The sequence below is a fragment of the Nuphar pumila genome, chromosome 7, assembly GCF_984573655.1.
Source record: "Nuphar pumila chromosome 7, dmNupPumi1.hap1.1, whole genome shotgun sequence".
Lineage (NCBI taxonomy): Eukaryota > Viridiplantae > Streptophyta > Magnoliopsida > Nymphaeales > Nymphaeaceae > Nuphar > Nuphar pumila.
The window spans coordinates 44509180-44530309 of NC_143255.1; the positions used below are offsets into that span (position 1 = coordinate 44509180).

At 37.6% G+C, this 21130-nt stretch overlaps 1 pseudogene; it reads right to left on the reverse strand.

Annotated features, from left to right (window-relative positions):
- LOC149832108 (uncharacterized) overlaps positions 1–16063 on the reverse strand; it is a 52628-nt pseudogene extending 36565 nt beyond the window's left edge.
- Between the last annotated feature and the right edge of the window lie 5067 nt (positions 16064–21130).

A 21130-nucleotide genomic window follows, 5' to 3' on the forward strand; every position in this document is an offset into this window, starting at 1 on the left:
CACACAAATGCATGACCCCCCCATGTGCACAAACATGTGTGCATGCACGCATACATGTAGTCATATGGTGAAATTGTTCACATGATCATGATCATGATTGCATACTAATGATCATGCAGTTTCCATCACTTGTTCTTATTGATACAATTACAATTTCCTGTGGTGCAAATTCTATAAAATTCACCAATCATTGAGCTTTAATCAAATATGATATCAGGAGTATTGTCTTAATTTGGTTGGAGCAACCAAGAGGGATTCAAGATGTGTGTATTTTATTTTTTGAGAGAAGGGAACTTAATTTTATTAAAACAGAAAACAGTGAGAGTAAGAAGCTCAGGGTGATGAGAAATCGACCCCCAGTTTTACAAGAAAGGCAGGGCAACTGCGAAAGGAATTCCATAGATAATAATATCTTCTTGAATATAACATCAAGTCTTGCAATGATACATGTCAAGGAGCCAAGCACATGTTTCCCGAACAATATTCTTGAAATCTTGCAATTTTTAAGTTGGTTTACTCGAATATTTGAGAATTAGACCTTGCCGTATCTGACAAAGACTTAGATGACACTAACTTTTGCACAGAATGTCAAGATTGGCTACAAATTAGAGAATAAGACAAATCTGTTCAATTAATTTTTTTCTTTACAATTTTGCCCTTTTGTCAATTAAAAAATTATGCATCCACTTTCTAAGTTGTCGTTTAAACAAATCAAGCGCCATGTAAGTTGTCACATGAAAAATTAGGCACTAGGACAAACTGCAAAACTGTAAAGAGAAAAGGTAAATCGATCATGTTTGTGATATTTTGTAGGTAAACTGGCCATGTTTGCAATATTTTATAGTTTGTTGCTGGTATTGTGCCAAAAATTAGTTTCGTCTACCACATTTCCCGATTAATATATTTTCATTTTCTTATGTGATTTTTCATAAATAATATCTATATGTTGAAGTCTAAAAATAAATTTATATGATGATTTTGTCACAATAATGTTCTTATAAATTTTTTAGTTAGATATTTATAAAGTTTGTTTTTCATTATTTGCTTGATTATCTTCAAGGATATGGAATAACACCTTAAGCTTCTAGTTCTTAAACCCCCAGCAAAAGCAAAGTGAAGATGGAAGAAATGAAAACATTTAATGACATCTATGGCATAGGTTCCCACGGTCCACAAATAGCAACCTAAGATTATCAAGGGTATCCCAAAACTCCAAGTGTCTAAGTTGTTGCATGAAAAAATCAAGCACTATGGAAGTGTCGCTTAAGAAGATCAGGTGTCATGTAAGTTGTTGCCTGAAAAAATCAGGTGCCATAAAAGTTGTCTCCTGAAAAAAAAATCAGATGCCTAAATTTTCAGTCGATGGGCAAAAATGTTAAGCGGTAAATTGGCCATGTTGATATTTTTTTTTTAGCTTGTGGTTAGTAATGGTATTTCTAAAAAAAGTGAGGACCATCTATGCAATTATTCGTAAATTAAATGTAATTTATTTTGTTCAAAGATATTAATGAACATTTTGGTTAGGTAATTTTCTAAACCTTTTAACCTTTTATTTTTATTTCTAGTATAAATGCTTTCAAGTTTTTATCTGTTTTAGCTACAAAGCTGTTTGGATCATATAAATTGATAACAAATTCCACATTTGATGTTAGATTTTCCCTTTTTTTTTATAATCCGGAAGGGGTCAAGGTTGTGTTACAACTGTGAAATAAGTAAAGAGGAAAGAAAGAAACAGGTAGGAAGAATAGTTTTCTTATCTTCCATTATGTATGAAAATGTGATATTTAAATGTACAACCAGGTAATCCCTTGACTATAGGGATGACAAAATAGAAGCAAAGCAAAATACACGACGATGCCAACCCACGTTTCTTGATTCACGTAGATAGGGACATCTTTACATTCACGGTAAGCTCTATCTCTTATCTTTTTTTATATACATTTGGTTATGAAACTGTATACATTTCATATATGTCCAATACTCATCCTCAAGTTGGTGAGTGTAGATCCATAACTCTTAACTTGCTTAAAAGAAATAGGAACTGGTCACATCCACCTTCGTTAAGTTCATGGGACCAGTTCCTATTTACAATAAGCAATGAGTTGTACTGAACTTTTGGCATCCAGGGGAACCCCTTTGCTTGGACAAGATTTTAAATATCCAACACCTTGATAGCTGCATCATAATGAGGTTTTTGTGTACGTGAAGTGACTCATAGTGTTGACTGAATAGACTACGTTTGGTTGGGTCACTATTAAATAAATGAGTCTTCGGACAAGGCGACGATATTATGCAGGGTTATCTCGTTCATCACTATTAAATAAATGAGTCTTCGGACAAGGCTACTCTTATGGGATGATATTCTGGTTCAGCAAAAGATCTTGAGATAGTGTGTTGCTTCTTAGTCCTCCAGGGGATAGGACTGTGGCCCAAAAAGGTGATGTAGTCGATTGTGAATCGGTGTGTCATGGGACAGCTGGCCCAGTCTAAGTCATAATAAGTAACGAGTTGTATTAAACTTTTGCCATCTAGGAGAACCCCTTGCTTAGAGAAGATTTTAAATATCGCAACACCTTGATAGCTGCATCATAATGAGGTTTTTGTGGCTTATGCACAAACTAACTCATTTTGTTGACTGAATACACTATGTTCGGTTGGGTCACTGTTAAATAAATGAGTCTTCCGACAAGGCGACAATATTGTGTAGGGTGATCTAGTTCATCACCATCCTATGCATGTACGGTCCCACCACTCACACAATCACTGGTAAGTATGATCCAAAAGAAGAGTTCATTTTCTAAATTCTCAATGTTTTCAAATACGAAGAGTCAGCACTAATCTATAGGTGTCGACCTTTAGGTAACTCACACTCATGAGAAGAATTCAAAGGAGTCTATTCGCCCCACATTGGAGTCGACTCATAGACCATTGAGTACAAACACAAAGAAAGAACTCAAGAGAAGTCAACCCTCTGCTTAAGCTAATTTACTCTAAAAGAGCAAGGAGGGGTTGACCTTGCAACACCCATGAGGCGGCCCTCAAAACAAAACATAATATAGAATAATTGAGGAGTTGACCCTCCTGATTGAGGGGTCAACTCTCAGTCCAACAGAACCATGATGAAACATAGAAGAGTCAACTCTTAGCTTATTTAAACCATAACTGAACAAAGAGGGGTCGACCCTCTACTCAACTGCTCCACAATGGACTCACAGAAGAGTCGACCCTCCCAACTCAAGGGAGAACCCTCAGTGAAACTGAACACTAATTGAGGCTAACAGGAGTCAACCTTCCCAACTCAAGGATCAACTCTTAGTGCAATTGAACTTTAAATTGAAACAAACAAAGGGTTGAACCTCCCAACTCAGGGGAAAACCCTCAGTGCAACTGAACACTGATTGAGGCTAACACAGAGCCAGACCTGTAAAGAGGCTAATGAGGCTTGGGCCTCAGGGCCCCTGGGCCCAAAAAAAATTTAGGGGCCCATTTTTAAGGCCCGAGCTCCCCCCATTTGTTTAGAAAAGGAACAATCAATTATTTTAGGAATCAATTCTTTTTCCAATTTACTAGTCCCTATAATGGATCCGAGCTAAAATGTCCAGATATTAAAAGAACCTACTTTTTTTGGCGATAGTGTATGACACACTGTGTTGTATGATATGTATAGATGCAATGCAATGATCTATATGTTACGGTATCATAAGATATGATCATAAATCTTGTCATTTTTATGACATTTTTTACCACATTGCTTCAAAGTAATTTGTTCTTCATTTTCTTTTTCACCTACAATCTCTAGCATCACGCCTCCTTGATATTTTATTGGACCAAATTTTCATCTTTCTTCTCTTGATGGTTTCTGGCTCCTGTATTGTTTCTAAAATTAGACCTTCCTTACATACTGTGTTTCTTTTCTAATGTTCTCTTGTTTTAGAACTTCCTTTGTCCTTTGAGGAGTTTGCACCACTGACCACTCTCATTTCTCCATTTATTTTTTCCCTACCCTCACCATCTTGATTTCTCGTGTTCTTTTAGTCAATTTTCCACCATTAGGTTCTATTGGTCTGTGCCCATTTGCGTGCTTACATGGCTTTTTACTTGCTACTGATCTTTTTTTTTTATTCTTTTTTTCTTGAAAAAGGCAATTCTTCTGGTTAATTTTGCCACCACCATGCACTTTTTTCTTCATGTCTTACAGTTCTTATAAATTTAAGGGAAATTGTCAATAAAAATTTACCATTTTACTCTTTGGAATGTGTTGTGTATGATCATGGTGCTACCGTGTTGCCATAAGGGTGGTTCCCATCTGTGGTGGAATTGAAAAGAGTCTCCATTTGATCTTTTGAGAAACCAAATGGGTTGGTGCTGAAACCAAATATTAGTTTGTTTTTTCCATATTCAGAGGATTTGTGCATGAAATCTCCCTCTTTGACCATTGTGGGGAGTTTCGCATTCGCTCCCGGAGTTTCCCATTTTCCAGTGTCATGGATGAAGCTAAGAAACTAGCAAGTGACATGAGGTTTGAACCTAAATTTCGAGAAAAATGCATAACCCGAAGAAAGAAACAGTTTGATGAAAGTGGCAGTGACGATGTAATACTATCAAGTGAAGAATCTTTTAGAGTAGAATATTTTCTGTTTATAATTGATCAAGCTCGATCTTTCCTTCAACTCCGATTTGAACAATTTAAACAATATGAAGAGACTTGGATTTTTGTTAAACTTAGAGAAGTTGAAGACTGAAGCCGATCCCTTAAATAGCTTAAATAAGTATTGTGAGAAGCTTGATAATTTTTTAAGTCACGATGGACGTTCAAATATTGATGGTTATGATTTATCTACAGAGTTGATGACCCTGATGTGTTATTTAACCACTGAAAGAACGACAATTGATGTACTACGTTATTTGGCGAAACTGAATGGTTTATTCTCAAATGCTTATATTGCTTATAAGATTTTGCTAACAATACTAGTTACCATTGCATCATCGAAAATAAGTTTCTCAAAATTGAAGTTAATCAAGAATTATATTGGATCAATTATGTCTCAGGACAGATTGAATGGATTGGCTATGTTGTCAATTGAGAAAGAAATGGTTGAACAACTTGATTATACTGATTTGATAAATATTTTTGCATCTAAAACAGCTAGATGAGTAGTGTTTAAGTAGTTTATATAAATATTTTAGACATTGTTATTTGATATAATATAAATATTTAGAATATCATATTTGTTTAGTAAAAATATAAATCTTATCATTATTTGAACTCAGGTTGTGTCTTATTCTCTTGACTTTCTTGTTTCACTGTAATTTCTAATTTCTAATTTTTGTTAGCAGTTAATTTTTGTTAATTAATTACTATTAATTATTGTTAGTTAATTTCTGTTAATTGATGTTATTGCTAGTTAAATATAAAAATAATATAAATATTTTTATTAGTTAATCTTTGTTAATTAATGTTGAACAACTTCATTAAACTGATTTGATAACTATTTTTGCCTCTAAAACAATCAGACGAGTATTGTTTAGGTAGTTTATATAAATATTTTATACATTTTTATTGAATATAATATAAATATTTGGAATATTATATTTGTTTAATGTGAATGCAAATTTTATTGTTATTTTGATTCTTTAAAAAAAAATTGGAGGCGCTGCCCCCCAAACTCCTACTATTAATAGGGGGCCCATTTTTTCCCTCCGCCTCAGGCCCCATAAAACACAGGTATGACTCTGGGCTAACAGGAGTCAACCTTCCCAACTCAAGGATCAACTCTTAGTGCAATTGAACTTTAAATTGAAACAAACAAAGGGTTGAACCTCCCAACTCAGAGGAGAACCCTCAGTGCAACTGAACACTGATTGAGGCTAACAGGAGTCAACCCTCCCAACTCAAGGGTCAACTCTTAGTACAATTGAACCTTAAATTGAAACAAACAAAGGGTTGAACCTCCCAACTCAGGGTTGATCTTCAGTCTAATTGAACCATAGATTGGAACAATAGTTGTCGACTCTCTCAATACAGGGGACGACCCTCAGTGCCCAAGGCACTTACCCGTGGACCCATGTCATGACTATTTATGCATAAATATTTTATTAAGTTTTTATGTTTAGTTGTTGCATTACATGCCATGTTCCACATACATTTATTATTTCAATCTTGTTTAACTAGAGGGGCACCACTCTCCAGGCCCACTTGAGCACCTAGGACCCATTCAGGGGGTTTATTAATCCATTTGATTGTATATTTTGACCTTGGAAGATACCATGATACTTGCACCGAGGTTAGAAGCACGTCACTCCATTCCCATGGAACAACGTAGTATACTATAAAAGGCATACTACAACAACTCCACCTTCGCCTCGAGTATCGGAGTCCAATATCCCCTAAGTTCCGTGGTGGGAGACAAATCCTTTAGATCCAAATGATAGGAGCTGGCTCAACTGTCCAAAAATTTTCCCACGATGTTGGTGCTACTGCTCGTCCATACTTGACAAGCTTGCTCCAACCACACACTTTGACGAGTATAATAAAATATTTAGTGTAGCTTGTTTAAATTATTATTTTTTGATGTGTCATAAAATACTCTTTGGGTACCATAGTCCAATGCCCACACAAACCACACTCAAACTGACATCATACTTATGTCATGCATTCAGTCACATATTACCTATCCTTGCGATACAAAAATATAAAATTTTATGCTCATATAAGCACCATATAAAATTTTATGCTCATATAAGCACCATGATTTCATATTGCCATACTTGCAAATACGAACCAACACAAGTCAAACCATGCCTACTCAATTCAGTAATGTCACACTTTCATTGCGATATAACAAGTTTTCATCCATAGTTACTGAAAAGAAAAAACATGAACATATTAATATGTAAAACACCATGCATGCATGCATGCATACTCGTGCATCTCAACACAAACTGAATCCCTTCATAGACCACTGAACACAAATCAATGCAGCAAACCCAAAAATACTACAAGCAGAGGTCTCTCAGGATGATTTACTTGAATCACAGGCTTAACAACCCTAATTTGAGCCCAAAACAAAAGAAAACACATTTTATTACACAAGAGTCAACTTTTCTGGTCACCAGAGTCGACTCTTCCCTTAACAAGGGTAAAAAGTTTAAGCAGGAGCCGACTCTCCCTCTACAGGAGTCGACTCTTAGACCAAAAGAGTCGACTCTTATGAAATAAGACTCAACTCACCCAATGCAAGAGTCGACTCTCTAAAACTAGGAGTCGACTCTTTGAAAAGCATGGGTCAACTTAACCCCACGAGAGTCGACCCCCAGAAAGCAGGGGTCAACCCTCGTGTCTTCCCAAGGACTTGTGAGGCAGCAAGGGTCAACTTTTAAGTGCAGGAGTCGACTCTCTAAAACTAGGAGTCGACTCTTTGAAAAGCATGGGTCAACTTAACCCCACGAGAGTCAACCCCCAGAAAGCAGGGGTCAACCCTCGTGTCTTCCTAAGGACTTGTGAGGCAGCAAGGGTCAACTCTTAAGTGCAGGAGTCGACTCATGTGCTTCATAGAGCCAGGTAACTCTATTAAAACAATAAAAACATCGATCGAAATATCGCCCAATAGTCTTTTTATCTCATTAAATTTCACCAGAGTCTTCTAGGGGTGAGATAGAACAAACCGAAAGCTCATAATTCATACAAATCCAAGGCATGGAATTGTTCTCAGCAACCATAGCCATAAATATAAACTTTAACTTAAAAAGGTAGAACATATTTTGCAAACCACAACTCTCAAAAACATAGATTTTGTTTTCAAAACTCAACTCATCATTCCCATCATAGCTTTTTACTCAAAGAACAAAAAACTACACAGTTTACAACATATAAATACAGAAAACATGATAAAACAAAACTTTCTTGAACATGGATCATGTTGTACATAAAAATCTCTGATTTACATGCCTTAAAACATGCTTTTCTTCAAAAATCAATAGCTTAGATTCAAAGGAACCATGCTCAGAAATACACAACAAGATAGAATAGAATCATAGGTCATGGATTATGCATGCGATATGCAACAGAAACCTCTTTTCCTAAACATGGTTTCTAAAATACATATTAAAAAATTCATCTACATGTTGCATACTTCCTGAAGTTCTTGGGATTTGGGTATCGTACCTCTTAGATCGTGCAAGAATACCAAAATGTAACTTAAAAACTACACCAAATCAGCCCAATTTTGCAGAAATCCTCAAGGTACTAAAACTCTTCTATAACACAGGTTCTACTAGTTCAGCAATTCCTTCTGGCAATAGAGTGAGAGGGCAAGATGAAGAAGTTGAGTGAGAGGGGGGGGGGGGGGAGAGGATGACAGGGTATGCATCTTGGTTGACTGTTTGCATTTTGGATGAATGCCATGTGGTTTTGTTGACTTTTGAGCTTTTTAAAATGCAAATCAGATGGCCACGATGTCAGCATGAGAAAAAACACTCATTTTCAGCATGACCTGATCTGCTTCCCACTTGGAGCAAAGCAGGTTATATGTCCCCCCCCCCCGAATAGGGCAGTTAGCTACATCTCATGTTAGGGGGTCCCAAGGAGCACCACATATGTAAGCATGTGCGTCTCGTATCCCCATGTTTATCAGCATTAATTAGCATTGGAGTTTGATGCGATTGCAAAGACTTAAGTACCCTCTCCTCCATTGGTGCAAAAAAAATGACGATTCTTGAAAAGGAGTGGTTGTAAAGACTTAAGTGCCCCGAAGATGATTATTTAAGACCCAGTCTCTGCACTACAGGATTATCTGAGAAAGAAATTGCCCCTGGAAGAGGCCATGAACATCAACCCTCTCACTCTCTCTCTCTCCCTTATCTTTCTGCTTCTATGCACATCCAACATAAGATCTTGCATTGCTCCATCAAGCACCGGCTGACCTGCACATTGACTGTTGTGGAGCCTGATTCAGAGTTTTTACCCTTACAAGAGGAGGGTTTGGGGGCTCCTCCCAGCGTGGGTAGCATCATTCAACTAAATGAGTTGTAGATCCTGATTCAGAGTTTTTACCCTTATAGAAGGAGGGTTTGGGGGCTCCTCCCAGCGTGGGTAGCATCATTCAACTTGATTTGTTGTGGAGCCTGATTCAGATTTTTTGCCCTTACAGGAGAGGGGTCTGAGGGCTCCTCCCAACGTGGGTAGCATCATTCAACTTGAAGAGTTGTAGAGTCTGATTCAGAGTTTTTACCCTTACAGAAAGGGGGGTCTGAGGGCTCCTCCTAGCGTGGGTAGCATCATTCAACTTGATGAGTTGTGGAGTCTGATTCAGAGTTTTTGCCCTTATAGGAGGAGGGTTTGGAGGCTCCTCCCAGCGTGGATAGCATCGTTCAACTTGATTCATTGTGGAGCTTGATTTAGAGTTTTTGTTCTTATAGGAGGAGGGTTTGGGGGCTCCGCTCAGCGTGGGTAGCATCGTTCAACTTGATTCGTTGTGGAGCCTGATTTAGAGTTTTTGCCTTTATAGGAGAAGGCCATGAACATCAACCCTCTCACTCTCTATCCCTTCTCTCTCTACTTTTGTGCCTGATTTAGAGTTTTTTCCCTTACAGAAGGGGGGGCCGGGGGCTCCCCCCGGCGCAAACGCTATAGCGATTTGCGATTTGTAGTGTCTTCCGCAAATCGCTATAGCGATTTGTAGATTCTTCCGCAAATCGCTATAGCGATTTGTAGTGTCTTCCACAAATCACTATAGTGTTTCGTTGGAGACCCGAAAATGCTACAAATTGTTGTAGGAAAGCCCGATAATACTACAAATCGTTGTTGGAAGGCCCAAAAAAATTGCTATAGGAATCCGCGCCGGGGGGAGCCCCCGGACCCCCCTCCTGTAAGGGCAAAAACTCTAAATCAGGCACAAAAGTAGAGAGAGAAGGGAGAGAGAGTGAGAGGGTTGATGTTCATGGCCTTCTCCAGGGGGAACTCTTTACCTCCCTTGATTTCTTCTCTAGAGAGAGGGGGTTTTACAGTGTTTTACGGAGAAGGAAAAAGAAGAAGATGGCGATGGATCAATGTAGGATCGTCTGTTGGATGTGCACAGAAGTAGAGAGAGAAGGGAGAGAGTGTGAGAGGGTTGATGTTCATGACCTTTTCTAGGGAGAACTCTTTGCCTCCCTTGATTTCTTCTCTAGAGAGAGAGGGTTTTACAGTGTTTTACTGAGAAGGAAGAAGAAGAAGATGACGATGGAGCAATGTAGGATCGTCTGTTGGATGTGCACAAAAGTAGAGAGAGAAGGGAGAGAGAGTGAGAGAGTTGATGTTCATGACCTTCTCCAGGGAGAACTCTTTGCCTCCATTGATTTCTTCTCTAGAGAGAGAGAGGGTTTTATAGTGTTTTACGGAAAAAAAAGAAGAAGACTTTGAAGAGTCAACATCATCCTCGACTTTCTGGATGGAGGACATGTTTGTCCTTTTTTTGAACGGAGAAAGAAGATGAAGACTTTGAAGAGTCAACATCATCCTCGACTTTCTGGATGGAGGACATGTTTGTCCTTTTTTTGAACTGTTTGTTTTTTCTTTTTTGAATGAAGGGCATTTTTGTTATTTTCTCAAACCATCACTTTATGAGAAGAATAGCAAAAAAGGGTATTTAAGTCTTTGCAACAACACCAGAGTCTGATGCAAAGTTATGTCAACATACACGGGAATACGAGCCCCATGTGCTTGTATATGTGGTTCTCATTCAAAGCCCCGAACACAGACGTGGGATTCAGTGAATCATCGGGGGCGAACATACACCACCCTCTCCACTTGGAGCCCTACAAAATTTGCTCCTCACAGTTTAGTTATCTTGAATGACAATTGATTAGCTTGCTTGGTACAGAAAACCACGTGCTCTCTCTCTCTCTCTCTCTCTCTCTCTCTCTCTCTCTCTCTCTCTCTCGTACACGAGGGTGGATCAGGTTGGGTAATGGGTACTACTATTAGTTGTGGGACCCAACAAAAAATGATGGGCAGATCAGGTGCAACGGCACACTAAAGTATGCAATGTGATTGCACCTGATCTACAGTGGTCCGGCCTTGGTATACTGAACTTGAATAATGTCCAATTTTAACATCAATTCTTGTCATTTGTTCATTGAGAGCGATTATTGTACATGATGTTATATTCCATCACCACCTTTGAAAGTTGTTGCCCATCTGGCCTTACATCTCACTTGGTGGGGGTGTGTATGGGGACACTCACTTGGTGGAGGTGTGTACTAAAAGCTCTTATGTTCTTTCGGTCATGTCCAATGACATAGCTCTAAGTGTTTGTGACATAAATATCCTAATATCATTATTATTTCCTTCTATTTCCTCCAAAAGTTTTACAAATTCATTGTAAGTTAATTAAAATACTGTGAAAAGCTTTGAGGCATACCAAGGCGCTCCACTAAAAACTGAGGCTATGGGTAAACTTTGATGCTTAAACTGTAAATCTCAAAAAAAAAATGGAAACTTAAAAAAAAATTATAAAAATATCTAAAAATACAAATAAATAAAAAATTACTTTATTGATGAAACAACAACCTTTATTGATAAAACAACCATAAAAAATCTACGCAGCCTAACTGGATTAAAAAAACTGATTAAAAAATTTATAAAAAATAACAAAAACTAATTATGTCCTAACTTTATGTATTTCGGTTTTTCACACAACTTTCTTTGTTCTTCATGCCTTTGGGCCTCAAGTCGCGCCTTTAACAGCACTGAACTCAACATTTCATCGTGCACTTACTTCGTGATCTTGCATCATGGTGATAATTCTTGAAATGAGCCCCATACTACATTCTCTCAATACTATTTGGCAAGAAAGTTGGTACAGCCAAAATCAGATCCACATTTCGTGCTCAAAGATGGTTCGATGGTTCGCATAAACATCCTTGAACCTGAAAAAAACTGTGTGGTTAGCAGCTGCAAAATTTATAATAAGAGTGAAAACAAGAAGGATATCGTGGAAGGTTAGAGGGCATAGCCAGAGGCGGAGCTGGGGGAGGACTAATTGTAGCCATTTTTTATTTTATCTCAATTTTTTTTTCTGGGGCGCTGCCCCCCAACCCCCGACTACCACACCAATTTTTTTTTTTTTTGCTATACCCCTGTTTGCCCCTCCCCCCCCCCCCCCCCCCCTCACATGAATCCTAGCTACGCCACTGGGCATAGCAGTACCCAAATTACTACTTTTCATTTTGCCAGCTGACTCAGTCTCCTGCTGCTAAAAGATAAAATAATATAGTTAATGTGTTATGTATATAGGGTTAAGATTTGCTATACGACCTAGTAAATAGAGTGGAACCCCCTTGTTTGTTTGTAGGGGTGGCAATTTTGACACGACCCGCCAACCCACCTCTTAGGCGGGTTCGGGTTGGGCTTAAGCCAACCCGTTTAATAAACGGGTCGACCCACGTAACCCGTTTATTAAACAGGTCGGGTTCGGGTTGGGGGTATGCCAACCCACCAACCCGGCTGACCCGTTTAATAAACGGGTTGGGCGGGTGGGTCAACCTGCCAACCCGACCGGCCCGCCAACCTGCCTACCTGCCAACCTGATCCGTCAACCTGCCAACCTGACCCGCGAACCTGAAAACTCGTTTACCCGACCCAACCCATTTATTAAATGGGTTGGCGGGTCGTATCGGGTTACCCGTTTATTAAACGGGTCGGGTTCGTGTTTGCCACAGCCGACCCGTTTAATAAACGGGTCGGGTTCGGGTTGAGGTATGCTGACCCGCCAACCCGACCCGATTGTCACCCCTATTTGTTTGTTTGTTTTTTTAATCACATCTAATGCCATAATGTAATCTACAGGTTTTATTTAGTGAGAACCATCTTTTGGCTCGTCAGAATCTGGCCTGTGTGTAGGTTTTTTGGGTGGTAAAAAAACATCTATGAGGGCATCAATTTTTCATGACTTATAAAAATATTTTTTTGTCAAAAAAACATGATCCAAGAGTCAATTCTTACTAAATCTAGCATATTCAAACTAGACAGCAGGTACATTAACGATTATACCAAATACTATATATATATATATAGCCCAGGCAGGTTATATGTGCACCCCCGAGCACTGTAGCTACAGTGCATGTTCCGGAGCTCCGACTGAGCGCCACACGATTGAGCACCGCGTGGCGCTCAGTCGGGTGTACGGGGTGTCGTACATCCTGCATGCTGATGTACGGCAGTGTACAACACCCTCATACATCCGACTGAACGCCACGCGGTGCTCAGTCGGGACCCGAGAACATGCACTCTAGCTACAGTGCATGTTCCGGGGGTGCACACACAACACCCTCTCGTATTTGGCAGATCATGTGATCTGGGAAAGGTTGTGGCACATGTTATTGCCCAAATTAAGACTTGGACATAATTTTAACCCAAGGACCGAGTGTTGCTTAGTTCACTTTGTAGCGTAAGAAAGATGAGCCTAACTGAAAAAATATGGAAAGCTTGACTCAAATCCAGGCCCTCTCCCAAACAATAGCAATGAACCTGAGCTTATAACAGAGTCTTATTGTAGAGAGAGATGAACCTGAGCTGATACGCGCAACTGCTGATCATAGTTGGCTGCCACTGAAGGAATTAACATGCATGGCAACATTGGCAGTGTTGAATGAGGGGAATGGCCCAGTGAAGGGTAAGGAATCAAAGGAACATTTGAGGAGCTTGCCCCGCCTGGATTGCCATTACCAAAACACATTCTTTCACTGATTCTTAGTCCCATTGTTCCAAACTGAGGATAGTGCAGATATTGAAGTCCAGTTGTGGAAGTAGCCAGTGGAATTGCACAGTGACTACTTCCCGTCGACATTGCCTGATCAATGAATGCCAACGTAAAAAATTAAAAAAAAAAAGAAGAATCAAATAAGAGTATAATATGAAAAAGATACCTTTATAATTTGGTTCAATTCAAGGAAGAATACCCTTTTTTTGATCAATAAAGCATAAATAAGCATTTTGAACTCGCAAATAGTACTTAGTAAAGTGATCCAAATTTTCAGTTCATTGTGTTTGGGGCCATATGGTCCATTCAATATTACACAGGTCCCAATATTGAATGGACCATATGGCCCCAAACAAAATGAACTGAAAATTTAACTGTCCTCCCAATAACGTGAACTTTCCAATGTGAAACCCATTTATATTGAACTTTGAAAGGAAAATGATTCATTGATTCTCAGTAAAAAGAAAGCATTACACAGAATAGGAACTCAAGTAGTCGGCATCCATAGCATTTAAAAGGTCAGGAAAATGAACAAACAGGTTTATCGAGCCTAACCGAGCTGGACTACCTGTTCAAGCTCGGCTCATTCTCATGTACCAAGCTTATACTTTTGTTCAAGCTCAGTTCATTTATTTTTGAACCAGCTCCAACCGAGCTTAAACGGGTCGATCCCTAGCTAACTTAGCTCGTGGTGTATCCCTAATTACAAGAACACAAAAGGAGCAAATAAGGTTGAATAATACAAATCCTGGAAGGATCATCCCGGAAGGCAACCGAATCCATTGAGGTATTTTTTACTATGAAAGACAAAAGAAAAAGGTTGAATAATACGGAGATAGCACTTGAAATGTATCAATGGTGACATCATCCAAAATTTGAGTCAAAAGCAAATAAAGGAACAAGAAAAATTTAATAATTAACAGCATACTGAAGTTGAAGTGATTTGACGTATTCAATGACTTCCTCAAGTATAGAGGCCATGTCAACCTGAAAAAATAAATGGTAACTCAAGTATAAAGTTGTAGCTAGTACACATTAATATATTGCCTTACTTTCAAAAACATAATATAATGTTGGCTCAAGGTAGAAAAGTAGAAGGGATCTGACCTTATTTTTGGAATTGGGGACAAGTACTTGCAATGATCTGATTTTCTGGTTGATTTTGTCTCGTCTTTCCTGTTGAGAAGGAAACCCAACCAACCTGTAACTTAGAGTTCACATACATAACGCGCCCCCACACACACAAAGAAAAGGCCTCACAAGCACGTTTTAGGCAATAGGATACAACTCCAAAGAAAAGATACAGATGGCAGCAAAAGAGATATCAGGGGTGAGAATTGGAATCAGGTGCAATCAAATCGCACAGATGCAATGTGTCGCTTTACCTGATCACCCTTCATCAGTTGTCAGCCCGACGGTAGATGAAGGGTGATCAGGTGCAGTGGCATATCTTACTTGTGCAATGTGATTGCACGCCTGGGGATGTGAAATCAAGTCTAAAGGAATATGCTTTAGACTACCTACAAAAAGGTATAATTGGAAGCTTCGACAACAAAAACAAAAAAAAACAAAAACAAAAACCAACTAAAACTCACTCTTTCTGTTCTGCTGTGCTTTTCTGCATCTCTAACCTTTTTCCCATGCCTCTTCGAGACCTTCTGTCAATGAAAAACAAACAAAAGAAAGACAAACTTCATTTGTAGGTTCTCTTGCTTAGCTTTACTGAACCCTTTCCATGTTGGATCTGGTATAGGATTCAATGTGTGGTCATAGGGTCTCACAAATGGAATCTAGAAGACCACAAACTGGTGAGCTCATGACTCATAAGATACTCAACACTCTTGAGAATCCAAAGGGTCAGCTTACAGGAAAGATCGATCCAGAAAATGGAGATCCTTCTTGAAGCAAGCCTTCTTCTCAATCTCCCTCTTCTTCTCTCTATTCTCTCATTCTTCACACACTCATATCCTAAAAACCCATCCCATGAGTGATCTCACATCATCCCTTCCATCTCTAGTAGGAACCTCCCTATTAACACAACCTATATCACTCACCGAGTAGAGTTGGGAACGTGTCGAGTTCACTTGACCCGAGTCTTGTAGGGATAACCAATCCAAAGTCATCCCACTCAAGGTGGCTGGTGCGCAGGCCTCAGAAGGCAAGGACAGATGAAATGATTCACGAAAACACTCTTGATTAATCGGATTCGGCAACAAAGACGCCTTGTCATATTCATGAATGTCAATAGACGGCAAGTTGCCACCGTTCCCGTTGCCGTCGACGCCCTCAAATAGAAGATCAAGCATTTCATCATACTCATACATGATGACTGGAAGATATATTTACGAAGCAAACAGTGCAGGGGAAGCAAGCAAGTGGGGTCTATTTATAAACGTTGGATGCAAAGGAAGAGAGCACCAACAATATTTATCAACATATGAGCTGCTCTATGCTGTTATATATATATTTTTAGGATAGAGAAAATGCGAACCGCACCGATTTGTAGTCCAGCCACAGGCCAATCGCCCGAAGGATGAAAAAGCTGTGGGTGTTGGAAATTTATGTGCACTACAAAATACAAAGTCATTTACAAAAAAAAAAACAATGTGCTCTCTCTCTATATATATATATAAATATAGAGAGTAATGGGTACGTGATAAATTGGTTTTTCTGGTTTTTTGCAGTTTTGACCTCATAAATGTGTTGGGCATGGTCGATTTACGAGGAATTCACACCTGGATCATGTGTTTTAGATGAAAAAAATAATATTTGGAGCCTAAAAAGTTTACAAAGATTTTATACCGCTGTTTTTTTTTAATGTTATAAAAATTCACCCATGTATCGGAATCCAACACTTCAAGAGCTGATCCCTATAAAATCAAAGTGCATAGAAAACATCAGAATTTATAAATAACAGGAAAAAAACCTGAAAAACTCATTTAGCATAGACTCATTACTCTCTCTCTCTCTCTCTCTCTCTCTCTCTCTCTCTCTCTCTCTCTCTCTCTCTCTCTCTCTCTCTATATATATATATATATATATATATATATATATATATATATATATATATATATATATATATCAAAAAATGGTTGATGCTTAATGAGTTTTGTGCTTAATACAAACGTGCGTTGAGCGTTCATATAAATCTCTCTCTCTCTCTCTCTCTCTCTCTCTCTCTCTCTCTATATATATATATATATATATATATATATATATATATATAATCTCTCTCTCTCTCTCTATATATATATATATATATATGTATAGAGAGAGAGAGAGAGTGGGGATGGTCCTACCCCTTTTCTCATTAAGTCCCGTAAGGACTAGGGGTGCCAAGGGGTCATTTCTGGTTTAGACTCAGGTGGAACCAGACATCGACAAGATTTTTGGGTATGGTATTTAATCGGGTCCACTATAAGAAAAACCATACCCGGTAAATCATATTTTTTATCATTTTTACATTCAAAATTATGGGTATTAATTGGAACTTGGGTCGGGTCTGGCATAACATTTCATAAACTATACCTGGGTCCATGTATTAATCGGACCTTTAGGTCCTAACCCGTGTCTTAATTGGGTCTTCTTATTTATCACCATACTCGGACCTATAGGGTTTGGTTCAGGTCGAGTCCAGGTAAACCAGACTCGTTGATGCGCCCTATTGAGTAAAAAATCACAAATACATCTAACGGTATAGATCAAGAAAAAAAATACTTTATGATTTTCAAAAAGTTCTCATGAAAAAAGGTAGGATCATCCTCCTTTTATATATATATATATATATAAACTAATTTTATTTAATATTAGATAGATTCAACCTTATTAAAATGATTAAAATATCCTTAAAATGACATTTTTGAAAATATATAGTTATTTTTTGAAGTAAAAAAATAACTTTGATAGATTTATAAAGTTATTTGTTTGACTTTATATTTTCCACCTAGTTCAAAAGACCTATAATGCCAAAAAAGTTACCATTCATTTTTCAAAAATACTATTTTTTAAGAGTATTTCGGTTATTTTAATTAAGTTAAATTTATATAATATTAAATACAATTAATTTAATGTCAGATTAACTCTCTCTCTCTCTCTCTATATATATATATATATATAAGTTTATATTTGGTACAATCAATTGTACCTTCAATCTAGTTTGAATCTCATTATACGAATTGTTTTGAGCGTTGGAAAAAGAATCATAGAAATCTGAGTGTTGGGAAAAAAAATCTCAAAACACGAGTGGTGACAAAGAGAAGACTGTGGGAGTGAAGCAGGGTTTGATTAGCCCCTCGTTTGGGGAGATTGCTAAGGAGAAACATTTGGCAAGCCTTTGCTATGCCAAACGTAAGAAAGGTTTACCTCAACAGAAAGTCCCTTGGATGTCTCTGGGTTCTTCTTGAAAGCTCATCAGGTTGTAAGCTCTTTGGGCTCTCTCTATACGTGTCTCGCATTCTCAGAGTGAGAAGGGTCTAGGCTCATCTAACCACTTCTCAACCCACCATCTGACTTCGACTGTTCCTGGTATCCCCTTCTCTCCTTCTCAGATGATTCTCGACTCATTCTTTTTGCGTCCAAGTGTTTGTTCTTTCCATCATAAAAATGAAACGGCACTTAAAGACAATCAAAAGTTTCTTGTTTTGAACGAACCTCAGCTGTCCATTTTTTCGACCACTGATGTCAGTCATCTACAAAGCGAACGGCATCCAAAATTTTTGTGGGACCCATCTAGGTGGGACCATCCTTCTTTACAAAGTTTGGGTGCCATTCATCTTGATGATGGACAGCATATAAGTACTGTCCAGGGTTCTTTGGATCCGATCCGCTCTCCACGCTGTAGTGATAGTATGATTATTTTGGAGATGGCACAAAAAAAGGAACATTGAGAAGCTTATTTTGAATTATATATCCTTACTAAGTTTAAATATAAATATGAATAAATATATATAAAAAATTTGGTTCCTCTGTCAATAAATTGTCGACAATATATATATATATATAAGAAAATGAAAACTACAAAATGGGCACAATGCTAAATAAAACATACTATCGGATTTTCGGTGTTTTTTTCAAAATTTCAACTCCATAAATGTATTCGGCACAATTGATTTACTTGATACTTGGATCATGCATTTTGGATTAAAAAAAATTATGAAAATTATAGGTTGTTGATTTTTGAAACCTTGTGTAACACCTCGATCTGAGGCCTCGGGAGTCCGAGTTCGGTTGATATTACTTTCCAGAGAAAAAATATACAGAGAAAACATGGGTTTTTTTTTCATTCTTTTTTCAATTACTCACTTTTTTTCACAAGGTTTATCATTCATAACAAAAGAAATAACAAATACAACAATGTTCAATGACAAAAAAATTAAAAGTTATTAAGTGCTCTGATGAAAAAAAAGTTGTTGATCATGTTCTGCCTGTGCTAGTGTTCTTGGAACCTACAATTGTAATTATACAGGGGGTGAGTCTACAACCTAGTAAAAAATAATTATAAGTAAATAAACATTTTAAGTTATAACTTTAGTGAAATCTAAGCTCATAATCTGAGTTTAGTTTTTGACACAACACACTAGTTTGTATATTTTAATTATCCTCTCATTAACTCTCTTAAACACTTTGTCACACCAAACAAGCCCTAGGTCAACTATACTAGTTATAGTCGTCTATGGGCATAGCAACCTGCGTAGAACACCTCAAATTTTACATATTAGCCATACAATGAACCATAAACTCTCAGTGATCCCCAGACCACCAGGCACTACAGTGAAACAAAAAAGGAAACCCACCGATAGATAAGCGGGAGGTCATACTCAATCTCAATCTCGACATGGTTTATGCTATATCCTAACCATGATGGTTTCCAACTATCCATGGTCGTTTAGAGTTCCAACCATTGTGTGAGTATAACCTTAAGTCATAAATTAAGTTTAACACATTTAACCACATTCTCAAACTTGTATTTTATTCGTTCTATCATGAGTGATATCGTGAAATGATCACGATGAATCTCACTCTTTAATCTCGAATTGATATTATGATTCATATTTATCTTATACTAAGCACACAATGATGTAGAGTCCCTACATTGTCAAATCACCACCGGCTGGTAGCTGCACTTTGAACACAAACCAGGTAGCCTTTTTTAGAGGTCGCTACTTTCGGGATTTAAGGAGTTATGCATGCTAATCTCAAAATATCTATTCACATAATATGAATAGAATAAAGGGATTCAAGTCTAAACACAATCTTATCATAATATATGTTATTAGCAATTTATCATACAGATATACTATAACAAAATAATCTCTTTCTAATATGCATGACATATCACGACTAACATATGTATGTAATTATCTCATAATTTTATGCATATCATGTTCACACTCAAGCGCTAACTTTATAATCATGCAAGTTTACAATATTACAATAACATGCAATACAAAAGGTTTATTCATAACTAAAATTACTTATAATATCCCTTACCTTGAATATAAACAATGTGCTCTAGTCGCAAATGAGTCTCAAGATGCTCTAACAGTAGAATCTAGTCATTACACAAGAATATTCATATTAATACACATAATCTCTTATATTTTAACAAAATTACTAAAATACTCCTAAAATGACTCATAAGACCTTGATTTTTGTGCTCCTGATTTGACTAAAATTAGATAACATAAAGATTTTTCTCTATGATATGAGTTCAATGCACCAAACCTCACTCAATTCTGAGTTCAAAATGCAAAGTTATGCCCATTTTACCAAAAACGGATCTTGGGTACACACAAGGTTACTTTGATTATTTCAATAATTATTCTCAAAATTAAAAAATAAATCATCAATTCGATCCAAATCCATTTCTGATCTAGATCTAGAACTGGTCCATCTAATTATGAGTTGGATCTAGATTCAACTCTGATTTGGATCTAGAACTATCAAACTAGATTTAGACCCAGTTCTGATATAGATTCAGAACTAATCCACTCAATTAGATCAAGATTCAGTTCTGATCTGGATCCATTATTAATCCAAACCAAATCCAGTTCTATGCTAGATCTAGAACAGTCAGACAGGATCTAGACCCACATCTCTCTAGTTCTAGTTCTAGTTCTATTTGGATCAGTCCAGATTGACTAGATCGAATTGGATCTAGGTTTGATCTGATCCATATTAGACTAGTTTAGATCTGAGATCCAGTCAGACCCAACTCAGTCTGGTTCACACCTGGACCGGTTCGGTCTGACTGAGTCAGTCCAAACCAGTTCAGTCCAGACCGGTTTGCCCTGAACTGACTCAAACTAAACTGGTTCAACCCGATTATTATTATTATTATTATTATTATTATTATTATTATTATTATTATTATTATTATTATTATTATTATT